Source organism: Neovison vison, chromosome 9 (assembly GCF_020171115.1).
Source record: "Neovison vison isolate M4711 chromosome 9, ASM_NN_V1, whole genome shotgun sequence".
In the NCBI taxonomy this organism is placed as follows: domain Eukaryota; kingdom Metazoa; phylum Chordata; class Mammalia; order Carnivora; family Mustelidae; genus Neogale; species Neogale vison.
Window position 1 is genome coordinate 31800751 of NC_058099.1, and position 14522 is coordinate 31815272.

Consider the following 14522-nt stretch of genomic DNA (forward strand, 5'->3'; position numbering starts at 1 on the left):
GGTAAAAACCAGCATTCAAAAATTTTTTTTTGTTAAATCAATGATAGAATGGGTACTTACAATCTCATGAAACTGCAAAACACAGGTATGTCCTTAAGTCCAAAGAAACTTGCCAATTACTTTTTGGAGAGGAAAAAGTTACAGTTCAGGTAATGTAGTATACAGAATGGCTACTTATGATGAGACCAAGGAGGTCCACAAAGACTGTGTATTTAGAAAAAGAACAGCTCTGCAGGCAGGCCAGAAGAAAGCTAACTCTCTGCACAGCTAACTTGCTGTGCAGGAAGGGTTAACTCAGCAGGGTTGAGTTGCTCAAATCCTGCACATTCCCAAGAAAGACCTGTTTTCAGGCTTGGCCCTTGGCCAGCCCCTAGGAAATGAGCTCTGAGCCCTTGAAATACTCTCCATGATAAGAATGGAGTCACAAGCCTGTGTCACTGAGCTCCAATAAAACCACTGAGCACAAAGGCTCTGCTGAGCTTCCCAGGCTGGCAACACGGTGCACGTGCGGTCACACTGTTGCTGAGCTATGGCATGCACCTGTGCTACTGCACAGGCTGAGGACACTTGGAAGCCGGCATCTGGTTTCTCCTGGGATTTGCCTTTCCCTTTTGATAATTTAATGTGTATCTTTCCCAGTGTAATAAACCATAACCAGGAGTACAGCTTTTCTGAGTCCCATGAGTCCTTCTGGCCAATCACTCAGCCTGAGGGTGGTCTTGGGGACCTTACCTCACTTGCTAAACCAAATTCAGGAATGTCAGGATCCCTTGAGAAAGTGATTCTTGGTTGCTGGATTAATTAATATACTTGTTTATTACCTTTACAGATTAGCAAAGTTTTACCTTAATCATTATTAAAAAAAAAAAAAAATTTTGTTCTTTCTTCTTAGACGTTCAACTGTTTGAATTAACTCCTCCCAAACACAGTAAGAACTCAAAATGAGTATTTAAAAAGACACAATCATAGTTTAACATTTACAAATTATTTAATTTTTTCAATTTTGTTATTTAAATTCTATTTAGTTAACATACAGTAAATTGGTAGCTTCAGAGGTGATTTAGTGATTCATCAGTTGCATATAACACCCTGCTCATTACATCAAGAGTCCTCCTTCATGCCAGTCACTCAGTTACTCCAGCCCCCACCCACCTCCCCTCCAGCAACCCTCAGTTTTTTTCCTAGAGTTAAGAGTCTCTTATGGTTTGCCTCCCTCTGTTTTCATCTTATTTTATTCTTCCTTCCCTTCCCCTATGTTCATCTGTTTTGTTTCTTAAATTCCAAAAGTGAAATTATATTAACATATAAAGATTATTAAAAGAGATGGTGGTTATTCATGGTGAGGTTTAGGGGTGGTTATTATAGATTCAATTCCCTAAAGAGGAATTCTGAATAAGAAACCCATGGACTGGTTTCAGGGATACATGAATGCCATGAAACTGCCAAATGTTGTATGTATTTGCATTTTGGAGGTTCATAGCTTTCAAGAGAATCACAAAGGGGTCTATTACCCACAAAAGATTAAAACCACCACCATAGGAGATTATCATCATTCTCTCCTGAATCCCCTTTACTTGTGGTTAGTCAACCAATATTTTCTAATCATTATTCTTATCAGTTACTGTGCCAAAAGCTTAGTGTACAAAGATTGGTATAATCCATGGTCACAGCCCTTGAAGAGCTCCAAAGCCTACAGAAGGAGGCCTTGTTAGTCGATACATTACTTAATTAATACATAATTAATTAATAATACATAATTAATAGTATTATTATATATTAATTATTAATATATAAGTGATTAATAATACATGATACAATGTGGCAATTGCTATATATATATAAATACTGTCATGAATATCCTCTAAGTTCTAAGATCTTCATCTTCTCCCTTAGCATATATGAAATGAGACCTAAACACCTGGTCTAACAATTAAGACTTTTACTTTTGGGGTCCAACTTACCACTCACATTATAAATGCAATCTAGGGCCTCATGCTTCTTACCATTATAACAATCATGTCTTTCATGGCCATGGTCTTTACATGGTCTTTACACTATGCCTAGTACAAATAAGATCTTTTCCATGATAGGCTCTAAACTCTCCCCTACTCTTAAGGTAAGTGGCAGGTCCTTACAATATGTTCCCATAGTCCTCTTTGTATACCTTTCAGATAGAACAAATCAATCTATTTATAGTTTGCTGTTAAAGTGTCTCTCATTACACTAAGAAGGGCCAAGTTTTTTAAAATTTATTTTCCCACCACTGAATCCTGAACTCGGTGATCACAAAAATGTATACTAAAACAAGTGTTTCCCAAACAGGAGGTCACAAGTATGTTGGGAGAAGGGGAGTCTAAGAATTGTGTACAAAATTTTGCTAATGTTTTCATTTAAAAGATAATCTAAATAAGATAATCTAAAATGAATGATAAAAATGCTAACTAACCACAATCTAAACAAATACTATCAGAAGGCGTTCACTGATGTTTCTTCAGTTCTGTTAAAATCTTCTTCAGGCCAAATGTCCTAATGGCACTCTGTATAAGCAAAGCTCTCACAGTAACTGTAACCAACAGTGAAAAATAAAGGAATCTAGAATCATCACAGCATATGATAAGACCGGCATGGTATATTCAAAGCTAATACCATACATATGCTACCATAATTACATGGATCCTATCTTTGTAGTACAATTGCAAAAGTTGATTAGAAGTAAATGTGATTGAAGTATCCAGTGACATTTTTCCATTCCCATTTCCAGCATGAGCTAGTGTAGAGAACCACTTAATAAAGATTTCAGTAATGACATAACGTTAACCTCATCTTCAAATGAACACCACAGCTGACATCTCATTAAAATTGGTATTTGAGGAATGCTTGCTGGCAAGTGTTTTGGTTAGATATGAGGTCTGACAATCCTGAACTTAGAAACAAAGCCTGAAGTCATTAATAGCACCTTGCACAACGTTACTTAGAATGGGTACTTGCAGCTTTTAGTATCACTGAAGTTAAAATACAGAAACAGATTTAAAATGGAATGAGACCTAAGGCTCTTTTTTTTCCTACTGTGAAACCTAAACATCACCTGTCACACTGAATAACAATATTAACTTGAAATCTGTTAGTTGTGTAGTCGTCTTTATATTTAATTTGCAGGCTTGGTTTATAGTTTTAAATGAGCCAAAAATAAAAAATTTTATATCTAGTTTCATAGCTATATAATTTAAGTAACATGACAAATACATTCCATATGTTTTCTTTTAAAGAGGTCATTACTTATGGCAAGTATGAGAAAGTCTGTGCTAAAGGGATTCTCTTAACAAGAGTCTTTCAGTAAGAACAGGTCGCTGGACAAATAGAAACATTACTTAACATAAAGCTTAACCAGGTAAGGGTTTACCTCTTGAAGAAATTTTAAACTTCTATTTTACCACTTTAAATCAGAGTTGAGACTGAATACAAGACTGCTGTCAAATATGAGATGCAGTAATATAGTTTAGGGAAAAAATAAGGTAATTTAAAAATTCCCATGAACTCATGAACTTTAATTCCCATTTTTAAAAAATTCAAACTTACTTTATTAATAGATAGATCTGACCTCTCGTTATCTCCCTTTCTTAATTAGATTGTTGTTTCTGTTGATTTTCAAATGCATGTACAGGGCAAAATTTCTACCTAACAAAGGTATACAACGATGGCTTCTTCCCACCCCACAGCCCATAATTTCACGCCCCATGCCACCCTATCCCTTAACATCAGCCTCTCCTCATCAACTTGACTTTCATTTAATTCTGCCATTTTTCATTGAGCATACCCACAGGCCAGATGCTGAGCAGGCTGTGGGGTGGAGGGATAAATAAGACAAGCTGGACTGAAGGAGCTCACCAGGGTGGAAGAGTAAGGCATTAAACAGATCATTAAAATCCAGATGCTGGAAGAGAATGATCAAAGTGCTTTAACTCTGCCAACATAGAAGGGAAGGCAAGGAAAGCTGCCCAGGACATCCAAATCAGAACTTGGAGAATATGTAAAACTGATCAATAGTTGAAGGTGAGAAAGCAGTCCTGATAGGGTTTTCTTTTCTCTGTGGTAGGATTTCATCATTGGTGGCTAAAATGTGTTACTGAGACTATCAGATTTAAATAACTATTCAAGATACTAACCATAATGGTTTCATTTTATCAACAAAATGAACATAATACATTCCTGACCTATTTCATCATCTCAATGAAGTCATCAAATGAGATACTGTATATCAGCACATTTTGAAACTATTAATATAAATCATATGTGGCCATATAGAATTATCAAATATAATAAATGGCATTGTTCCAAACACAATTTATTTGTAGGCCACTAGAAAAACACATCTTCCCCAAAGTAACGTGTAAAATTCCACTCTACAATCTAGACAAACAGGGCCCTAGGAAACCTCGAAGATCATCTCATTTTAATTCAGTTCTATCATTTTATCAATGAAAAAACAAACCTTAAGAGTACCAAAAAAATTTAACAATACTCCATCCATATTAGAGGTCAATGTAAATCCCTACTACATCACATCACAAATGTGATGGTGTTGGTATCTGTACGTTTCTGTGTTGGTATCCTGAGTTAAGTAACTCAAAACTTTCAAGACTCCCCCTGTGGTTCAGCAGTACAGCTTCCTGTTTGGACCTCTAGTTTGACTCTTTTGCCCGACAGCAAAGATAAGAATGAAATTCCCTGTTGAGGACATTTCTCCTACCTGTGCCCTAATATCTACCAGCAGCCAAAGCTTCCTCCATTCTAAAATGCATATTTGCCCACACTTAAACTTCTGAAATTTGCATCTGCACTACAATCAAGGTAATAAGAAAACTCCAGTTTCTAGACAGAAAGTTAAGACATGATTACAGTTGTTGCGATTTCTGCATGTGCAAACTTGGCCACGTATGGAAGGGATTATTCATTTAATCACTATCTTACTCATCTGCATTGGTAGCTCTCCTGAAACTAAAATTTAACTTAACCTTAATCCCCATTAGTCTTCATAAAGATTTCATTATGGCTCAGCACATATCTGTTGTATTCACAGAAAATTGTCAATCCTGTGCCAGGAAATAAAATTACTAGCAATAGAAATTTCCAAAGATTGCAGAATAAATCAAAGAATTTTCGAAATTTGAAGATGTTGGTGTGATGTGAAAGACTGTCAGAAACTGAACATCTAGATGTCATCAAAGAAAGCGGCAACAGTAATGAGAGATGGCAGAATCCTTGAGGTTATCATCTTCAGTGATGGTGATATATCTCGAGTTGAGATTCTGGCTCTTCATCCCAACTATAAAGGAAATTTCCATCATTGCCTCATTTCAGTGTCTGGAGGTCACACATCAAAACACCATACTTCTACCAAATGCTAGGGCCACCATGGGTTGATTCACAAGCTTAAGTATCTGGCTAGACAACTGGGATAGTAGACAGCCTGTGAAGAGTATACAAAACAGATATCTATGACCTTCGCTGATTAAATAAAAACTAGTATCAGAAACCTTGTCTTCCAGGCCAAGAGTGATAGTGTCTATAAAGCTTATCCCCCTCTTGATGTATATACTTCAATACTCTTTCCTTTTTCAATCCTTCCTTTCCTCTATCAAGAACTTGACCAAAACATCTGGAGAAACTCACTCGTGAATTCACAATGTTCTTTTCTAAAATTCTTTAGGATATGAGACACACTGACACAACTTTGTTAGTTTATATGACATCACACTTCCCTAACTTAGTCGATAGTCCTTTGGGATATTTCAGATCTACGTCTCTATACTTCTTGACCTTATACTTGTGCTCCACACTCATAATGCAACTTCCAAGAAATGCTCTGCTTGGGCGCCTGGGTGGCTCAGTGGGTTAAGCCGCTGCCTTCGGCTCAGGTCATGATCTCAGCGTCCTGGGATTGAGGCCCACATAGGGCTCTCTGCTCAGCAGGGAGCCTACTTCCTCCTCTCTCTCTGCCTGCCTCTCTGCCTGCTTGTGATCTCTCTCTGTCAAATAAATAAATAAAATCTTTAAAAAAAAAAAAAGAAAAGAAAAGAAATGCTCTGCTTGGCTTGCTTTTTAGTGCAAAATCAAAACATTTAAAACCAAATACAACATTATTCCTCTAATAGTGGTATATGTGATAAAAAAAAAAAAAAAAAGACCCCTTTCTTGCTGAGACAGCTCAGCAGTTAAAAAGGTACAGAGGGATGAAGATTTCTCTCACCAGAGACTGAATTCTGATTTTGCTGGTCATGATCCTTCTTTTCCTTTCCTTTCCCATTACAGCACAATTATACTTTACTATATAGAGAGTATTTCTAAATATTACAAATATGCACCAACAGGCTGGTGAAGGACATGCACAATGCCTTTTATTCAGTCTACTTACCTACTGTTAAAAACAAGCTCATTTTTTGACATGATTATGTTTTTCGGGTGTTGAGTTTGAGGAGTTCTTTATAGATCTTGGATATCAGCCCTTTGTCTGTGGTCATTTGCAAATATCTTCTCCCATTCTGTGGGTTCCCTCTTTGTTTTGTTGACTGTTTTCTTTGCTGTGCAGAAGCTTTTAATCTTGATGAAGTCCCAAAAGTTCATTTTCGTTTTTGCTTCCTTTCCCTTTGGAGACATGTCTTGAAAGAAGTTGCTGTGGCCAATGTCGAAGAAGTTATTGCCTATGTTCTCCTCTAGGATTTTGACAGATTCCTGCCTCACACTGAGGTCTTTCATCCATTTCGAGTTTACCTTTGTGTATGGTGTACACACCATATTCGAATGGTCAATTTTCATTCTTCTGTACATAGCTGTCCAGTTTTCCCGTTTATTGAAGAGATTGTCTTTCTTCCACTGGATATTTTTTCCTGCTTTATCAAAGATTAGTTGACCATAGAGTTGAGGATCCACAGCTGGCTTCTCTATTCTGTTCCATTAATCTATGTGCTGTTTTTGTGCCAGTAATATGCTGTCTTAGTGATCACGGCTCTGTAATATAGCTTGAAATCAGGCAACGTGAAGCCCCCAGCTTTTTCTTTTTCAACATTTCCTTGGCAATTCGGAGTCTTTTCTGGTTCCATACAAATTTTAGGATTGTTTGTTCCAGCACTTTGAAAAATGCTGGTGGAATTTTGATTGGGATGGCACTGAAGGTATAGATTGCTCTGAGCAGTATAGACATTTTTACAATATTTATTCTTCCGATCCATGAGCATGGAATGCTTTTCCATCTTTTTGTGTCTTCTTCAATTTCTTTTATGAGTGTTCTGTAGTTCCTCAAGTACAGATCCTTTACCTCTTTGGTTAGGTTTATTCCAAGGTATCTTATGGTTCATGGTGCTATAGTAAATGGAATCAATTCTCTAATTTCCCTTTCTATATGTTCATTGTTAGTGTATAAGAAAGCAACTGATTTCTGTGAGATTTTGTATCTTGCCACATTACTGAATTGCTGTATGAGTTCTAGAAGTTTGGGAGTGGAGTCTTTTGGGTTTTCCACATAAAGTATCATGTCATCTGCAAAGAAAGAGAGTTTGACTTCTTCTTTGCCAATTTGAATACCTTTTATTTCTTTTTGTTGTCTGATTGCTGTTGCTAGGACTTCTAGTACTATGTTGGACAACGGTGGTGAGAGTGGGCATCCTCGTCATGTTCCTGATCTCAATGGGAAGGCTGTCAGCTTTTCCCCATTGAGAATGATATTCACTGCTGGTTTTTCATAGATACATTTTACGAAGTTGAGGAATGTTCCCTCTATCCCAATATTTTGAAGAGTTTTAATCAGGAATGGATGTTGTATTTTGTCAAATGCTTTTTCTGCATCAATTGAGAGGACCATGTGTTTCTTCTCTCTTCTCTTATTGATTTGTTCTATCACATTGATTGATTTGTGAATGCTGAACCACCCTTGCATCCCAGGGATAAATCCCATCTGGTCAGACACACGAAAAACCGTTCATCATCATTAGCCATCAGGGAAATCCCAATCAAAACCACATTGAGATACCACCTTACACCAGTTAGAATGGTCAAAATTAACAGGACAGTAAACAACAAGAGTTGGAGAGGATATGGAGAAAGGGGAACCCTCTTACACTGTTGGTGGAAATGCAAGTTGGTGCAGCCACTCTGGAAAACAGTGTGGAGATTCCTCAAAAAATTAAAAATAGAGCTACCCTATGACCTTGCAATTACACTACTGGGTATTTACCCCAAAGATACAGATGCAGTGAAAAGAAGGGCCATCTGTAACCCAATGTTCATAGCAGCAATGGCCACAATCACCAAACTGTGGAAAGAGGCAAGATGCCCTTCAACAGACGAATGGATAAAGAAGATATGGTCCATATATACCATGGAATATTACACAACCATAAGAAAGGATGAATACCCAACTTTTGTATCAACATAGATGCGACTGGAGGAGATTATGCTGAATGAAATAAGTCAAACAGAGAAAGTCAATTATATGGTTTCACTTACTTGTGGAGCATAAAGAATAACATGGAGGACATTAGGAGAAGGAAAGTAAAAGTTAAGTGGAATAAATCGGTGAGGGAGATGAAGCATGAGAGACTGTGGACTGTGAGAAACAAACAGGGTTTAAGAAGGGAGGGCATGGGAGGATGGGTGAACCTGGTGGTGGGTATTAAGGAGGGCACTTATTGCATGGAGCACTGGGTGTTCATTAAAAAATGAATCTTGGAACACTGAGAAAAAAAAAGAAACACAGAAGCTCACACAACTGCTAGCAAAGATGAAAGCAAAAGCAAAGTTAGAAGTTGTAACAAATCCTTTCAGGTACTAATGGCTACCCTATTATAGGCTCGTCTATGTCTGTACTCCAGCTCTTCGGCCTTCCCCTCCCCACTACTCCCAAAGCCATGCCCTCTCTTGAGGGATTTGTCCTCTTCCTCTTCCAGTTCCAGCTCTGGGGAAAGCATATATATGCTCTCTTCCTCTTTTGAATATGCTGCAAATCTCTGTGAACAAGACTAAAACCCTGACCATCAACTGAGTTTTGGTCTTCAAAGCACTCAACTGAAAAGAACTCAGTTCTTCTCAACTCCACCCCTTTAGATTACCTGGCAGCAGTAATGTCTAAGTCAGCTTGTCAAAATACAAGTACAAAATACAAAATACAAAAAACAAGTACCATACAACATTAAAGTGAATTCTCTAGTCTAGTTCAGCTAACACTGCAGTTTCAAATTTAGGGCTTCAAAACAAAAATATGATTTATCCAGACATTTCTCCAGGAAGTCCAAGCACTTAAGAAACATCATTTTTATTCACATACAACTCCAACTTGCAAGACTAGGGACCCACTTAAATTCTCAATCACTTGCTTCTCCACAATACCTCCATTTGCTAATCTCCTGAGCTCCATGGAATTAGTTGATATTATGTTAACTGATATCAGAGAAACCCACACTAAGAACAGGCTGCCTAAATGGCAAGATGAGATTTAATAGGGGCAATTAATATAAAGGCTTTCATTTAGTCTCAAAATAAAATAAACTGCACAAGTACAGAATAAAGATTTGCTTAGCAGATTTGGGGAATCTGTTTAACAACAGATTTGAAAAGAGTCAACAGCATTTACTATTAACTGTAGCCATGGTGATGGGGGAAACAGAGGGAGAATTGGACACAAAATTCCACAAATGTCCAAATAATAAGTAATCAGTACATGTTACTTGAACATCAATCTGCCGTGTAAATATGAGTCAGAAAATCAAAGAATGAATTCAACAAAGTTCAATCTGAAACTTTGGATCTGTGGAGACAACCACCTCATTTTATAGATGTAGTGTCAATTCACCTTACTCCAATAATAAATCAAATCATGAGGTCAGGATGTGGTAAATTTTGTTTCATAAAAATCATTTCCAAACTACAGCTCCTCCCTATAATGAATTGACTGCTCCACAGAAGATAATGACTTCTCTGTCATTAGAGATACTTAAGTAGAGGCTTAATAACCAGTAGTCAGAATTTGTGAAGTAAAGTAAAAGTAAAAGGTTAATCTAAAACGTTACAATTCTTTTTTTTTTTTTAAGTAGACTCCAGGTCCAGTGTGAGGCCCACCATGGAGTCCAATTTGGGGCTTGAACTCAGGACCCTGCATCAACACCTGAGCTGAGATCAAAAGTCCAACACTTAACTGACTGAGCCACCCAAAGTCACTTCTACATTTCTTTAAAAGTAAGATTCTATTATTTTACAAGTTATATCAAATATTAAACATTCATGTTTTCATTTTTTGACCAATTGAACTTAAGTTCACATCTTCAAGGTACAGCGATTATGGTAGCACATCTCATTTTATATTGTTTGTTCATCTCGTCATTAAACTGTGAACTTCTTTGGGTCAGGGCCTGGGTTAGTATTTTATGAGTACTTTATGCATCTCTGCATTACTAGACCCTGGCACACAGGAAGGGATCCAGTATGTTTCTTGAATAAACATTCAGGAGTATCTCTTTAGTATGTGGGTGGTCACTACCACCAAGGTCCTCAATAAAATGGCAAGCAAACTTTCTCTTTTATCCTTTACTACCTTCATTTTTGAAGTCCTTTTCCCATCTCTCAATGCTCTTTCAAATATCCAAAACTCCCACTTACGTACCTCCCTGGTGCCCAAGTGATAAAAAATACCCCCTTATCCAGAATAACCTATTCCTCCATATAAATGGAAGGCAACCCGACACTTTCAAAATGACAAATGAACATAACCTGTGACCCAGAAGGAATGTAGCTTATAGATATACTTTACATGTGTTAATATGCCTTATGTACATGGTTATTAATTTCCTAAGAGTTTATACTAGATTGTTTCTAATCTTGCCTATGCAGGGTGGCTCAGTTGGTTGGACGACTGCCTTCGGCTCATGTCATGGTCCCGGAGTCCTGGCATCGAGTCCCGCATCAGGCTCCCAGCTCCATGGGGAGTCTGCTTCTCCCTCTGACCTTCTCCTCGCTCATGCTCTCTCTCACTGTCTCTCTATGTCAAATAAATAAATAAAATCTTTAAAAAAAAAAGAACCGGTAAAATAACATAATGGTACCACTATAAAATGGAAGACTGTAATATCAAAAAAATGTTTTCTATGTATTAATGTATTATGAATGTGTTATATATGTATATATGTATTATATATGTAATAATGTATTAATGCAGACTGACCCCTAAGATGTATTAAGTAAAAATCTGCATAGTGCAGAACTGTGTATTTGATACAGTAACATCTGTGCTAAAAAGCAAAGGAAAAAGGGAAAATGCACACACACAGATACTATAAAGTATTTCTATGGGAAAAAAGAAAAACACTGGCTTCCAAGGAAGGGAACTGGATACCCAGAAGATAGGGGTGGGAGGAGACTTTTCACTACACACTCATTTGTACCTTTTGAATTTAGAAAAAATGTTGAGTGTATTAGATCTATTCAAAGTTACAAAAAAATTAAAAATGTCTTTCCGCTCCCATCCCTTTTCCCTATACTATCTTCAAAACTCCAACTCAGGATATTTACTCTATGGAGCATGGATACTTCATGCTGATTTCAAAACTTTAAAGTTCTTTCTGGAAAACAATTTGCCAAGTAAGAGACTGTAAAGCCTAGTTCTTTTTTTTTTTTTTTTTTAAGATTTATTTATTTATCTATTTGACAGAGATCACAAGTAGGCAGAGAAAGGAGGAAGCAGGTTCCGCGCGGAGCAGAGAGCCCAATGTGGGGCTCGGCGTTGGTGGTATAGTGGTGAGCATAGCTGCCTTCCAATGTGGGGCTCGATCCCAGGACCCTGGGATCATGACCTGAGCCGAAGGCAGAGGCTTTAACCCACTGAGCCACCCAGGCGCCCCAAGCCTAGTTCTTTTTAATTCAGGAATTCTACTTCTTAGAATTTAGTCTAAAGGAATAACAGGAGATAAGAACAAAGACATAAGCACACAGATGGTTGTTACAGTATTTTATGGTTGAAAACACCCTATATGGATGACAATATGGCAGTGACAAAATAAATTATGATACAATCATAAATGGGATACTATATAGACATTAAAGCTGATATTTCAGAAGCATTTCTAAGGACAGGAAAATGGTCATACTACTAAAACTATATATAATGGGATTACAATTTCATCACTGTCGAGTGGTCATCTTTTTTTTCCCCACGTCAACGAGTTGGGGGTTATGTTGGTATACGTAACAGATGTATGCACTGTGCCTTACCCTAGCCCCTAAAAAGAAATGGAGAAACTTTTATTTATGATTATTAGTGCTAAAACAATAATTGAATATCTTCTTTTTCCCAATCTAAACACACTTTTATAGTTTCTCATTATTATTATTTTTTAAAGATTTTATTTATTTATTTGACAGACAGATCACAAGTAGGCAGAGAGGCAGGCAGGAAGAGAGAGGAGGAAGCAGGCTCTCTGCGGAGCAGAGAGCCCGATGCGGGGCTCGATCCCAGGACCCTGGGATCATGACCTGAGCTGAAGGCAGAGACTTTAACCCACTGAGCCACCCAGGCGACCCTTTCATTATATTTTATGTTGACTAGTGGGTATTACAAAAGTATGGTAGTTAACATAATGGAATTCAGAGACAAAAAGACTTAAATCCTATTTTTGCCAGACAGCCTCTAAGTAATCTTGGGGAAACTGCTTAACTTTTTTAAGCCTGTTTTCTAAATCTGTAACAATAGCAATTTCAGAAGATGTGGACTGAGATAATATATACAGATATAAGAATACTTAGCATAGTACCTGGCAGATAAAATGCTCGACAATTCATTTATGCACTCATCCAACAGGCATTTAACAGCACCTACCATGTGCCAGTTCCTGTTATATATGCTGGACAGAAAATCACAGAAAACCCTTACACAACTGTAGAAGACAACACTGACACACAATATCTAATGTAAACAGTGTGCACATAAAGCAGTGAACAGTCCCCAGAGCTATCTCTGTATCTCTGCACTCACAGATACCCACAGAGTTTTTCCAGCAATACGATTGTTTGAACAGGGTTAGGTCTAAGAACTTCACTGTAGTAGCATGAGATGTACCTACAAGAAAGTTTATTTTCAGTTCCAACCCGAACTAACAAGTGTTGGAACACAGCCAGTGTGCACATATCCCTAACTAATCATCATAACTAGGGGTACCTGCGTGGTTGAGTCCGTTAAGTGTCTGACTCTTGCTCTCAGCCCAGGTCTAGATCTTGGGGTGGTAAGTTCAAGCTCCCTGTTGGGCTCTATCGTGGGGGTGGAGCTCACTTTGGGGGGGGAAAAATAACTCATAAAATGCTCATGCAAAGAAGAACCTGATAATTACCTGATCTTAACCTCCTGTTTTACAGATGAGGAAACAGAAGTGCCCAAATAGTTACATCTACATAATCTAGATATAATCTAAAGGCACAGGATAAAAAAGGATTGTTAGAAAAATCTATGGTGATTTCCCCCAAGTAGGACAAGATGAAGGACTCAAGCCTTCCTCTGGAGAGCAAGAGTGGCTATAGGTGATGTAACTTGGTTGCATAGGTACTGAGGTACAATGATGAACCTAAATCAAAGTGGCGAATCATTGTGGGGTAAAATAAAGTTGAAACAGAACTGTGGTAAGAGAAGGAAGTGGTAACCACCCACCAGCTGCCTTTGAATTAAAGGAAGAGCAGAGTCAAGAGTCACACCTGAGCCTGCAAACAGCAAAAGGCCTCCTAGAGGCACAGCTGAAAAAAAGAGCTGGTGGCACTACGCAGTTCACTATTTTAGAAGCACAGAGTAAGGCCTAAACATCTTTTACCAGGAAAGAACAGTGTATACAACCTGTATAGGAACAAAAAAAAGACCTTTAGGAGGGGAGAGATACCTACCATGAGATTCCTGCTCTTGAGGAGCTCACAACGTAAGGTGAAGAAGAGCCGACATGCTACAGATGGAGGGTAGCGCACACAAGGGGCTGAGAGAGCAGAGAGAAGGGACACTTACAGATGGTGCCTCCCCTGAGCCTTATAGAAGGCTAAAGAAGAAAGGAAAAAGTGTTCCCAGGAACATGTTGTACAAAGATTTGTACATAGATTCGGAATAAGAGAGTTAAGTAGTTTAGAAAAATGTAAATGGATCATATAATCGTGACATAAACAAAACTAAAAACAAAACAAAAAAATTAACAAAATTCAGCACCTATTCATGATAAAACACAAAAGTCACTATATAAAGAAAGCCAATTTCTTAAACAAAGTGCTTTTCTTAAACAAGCAATAAATAGAAAACAAAAATTAGGGATGCCTCAGTGGCTCAATCAGTTAAGCACCTGTCTTCAGCTCAGGCTGTGACCCCAGGGTCCTGGGATCAAATCCCACATGGGGCTCCACATGAGACACAGGGAGCCTGCTCCTCCCTCTGCCTGCCACTATCCTCTGCTTGTGCTTACTCTCTCTCTCATTCTCTGACAAATAAATAAACAAAAATGTTAGAAAAAAAAAAGAAA

General features: G+C 37.8%; 1 protein-coding gene across 3 annotated transcripts in view; it reads right to left on the minus strand.

Moving 5' to 3' along the window:
- The window catches only part of TGFBR1 (transforming growth factor beta receptor 1), a 57409-nt gene that overhangs the window by 28272 nt on the left and 14615 nt on the right, over positions 1 to 14522 (minus strand). The gene's annotated exons all lie outside the window — the stretch shown is intronic.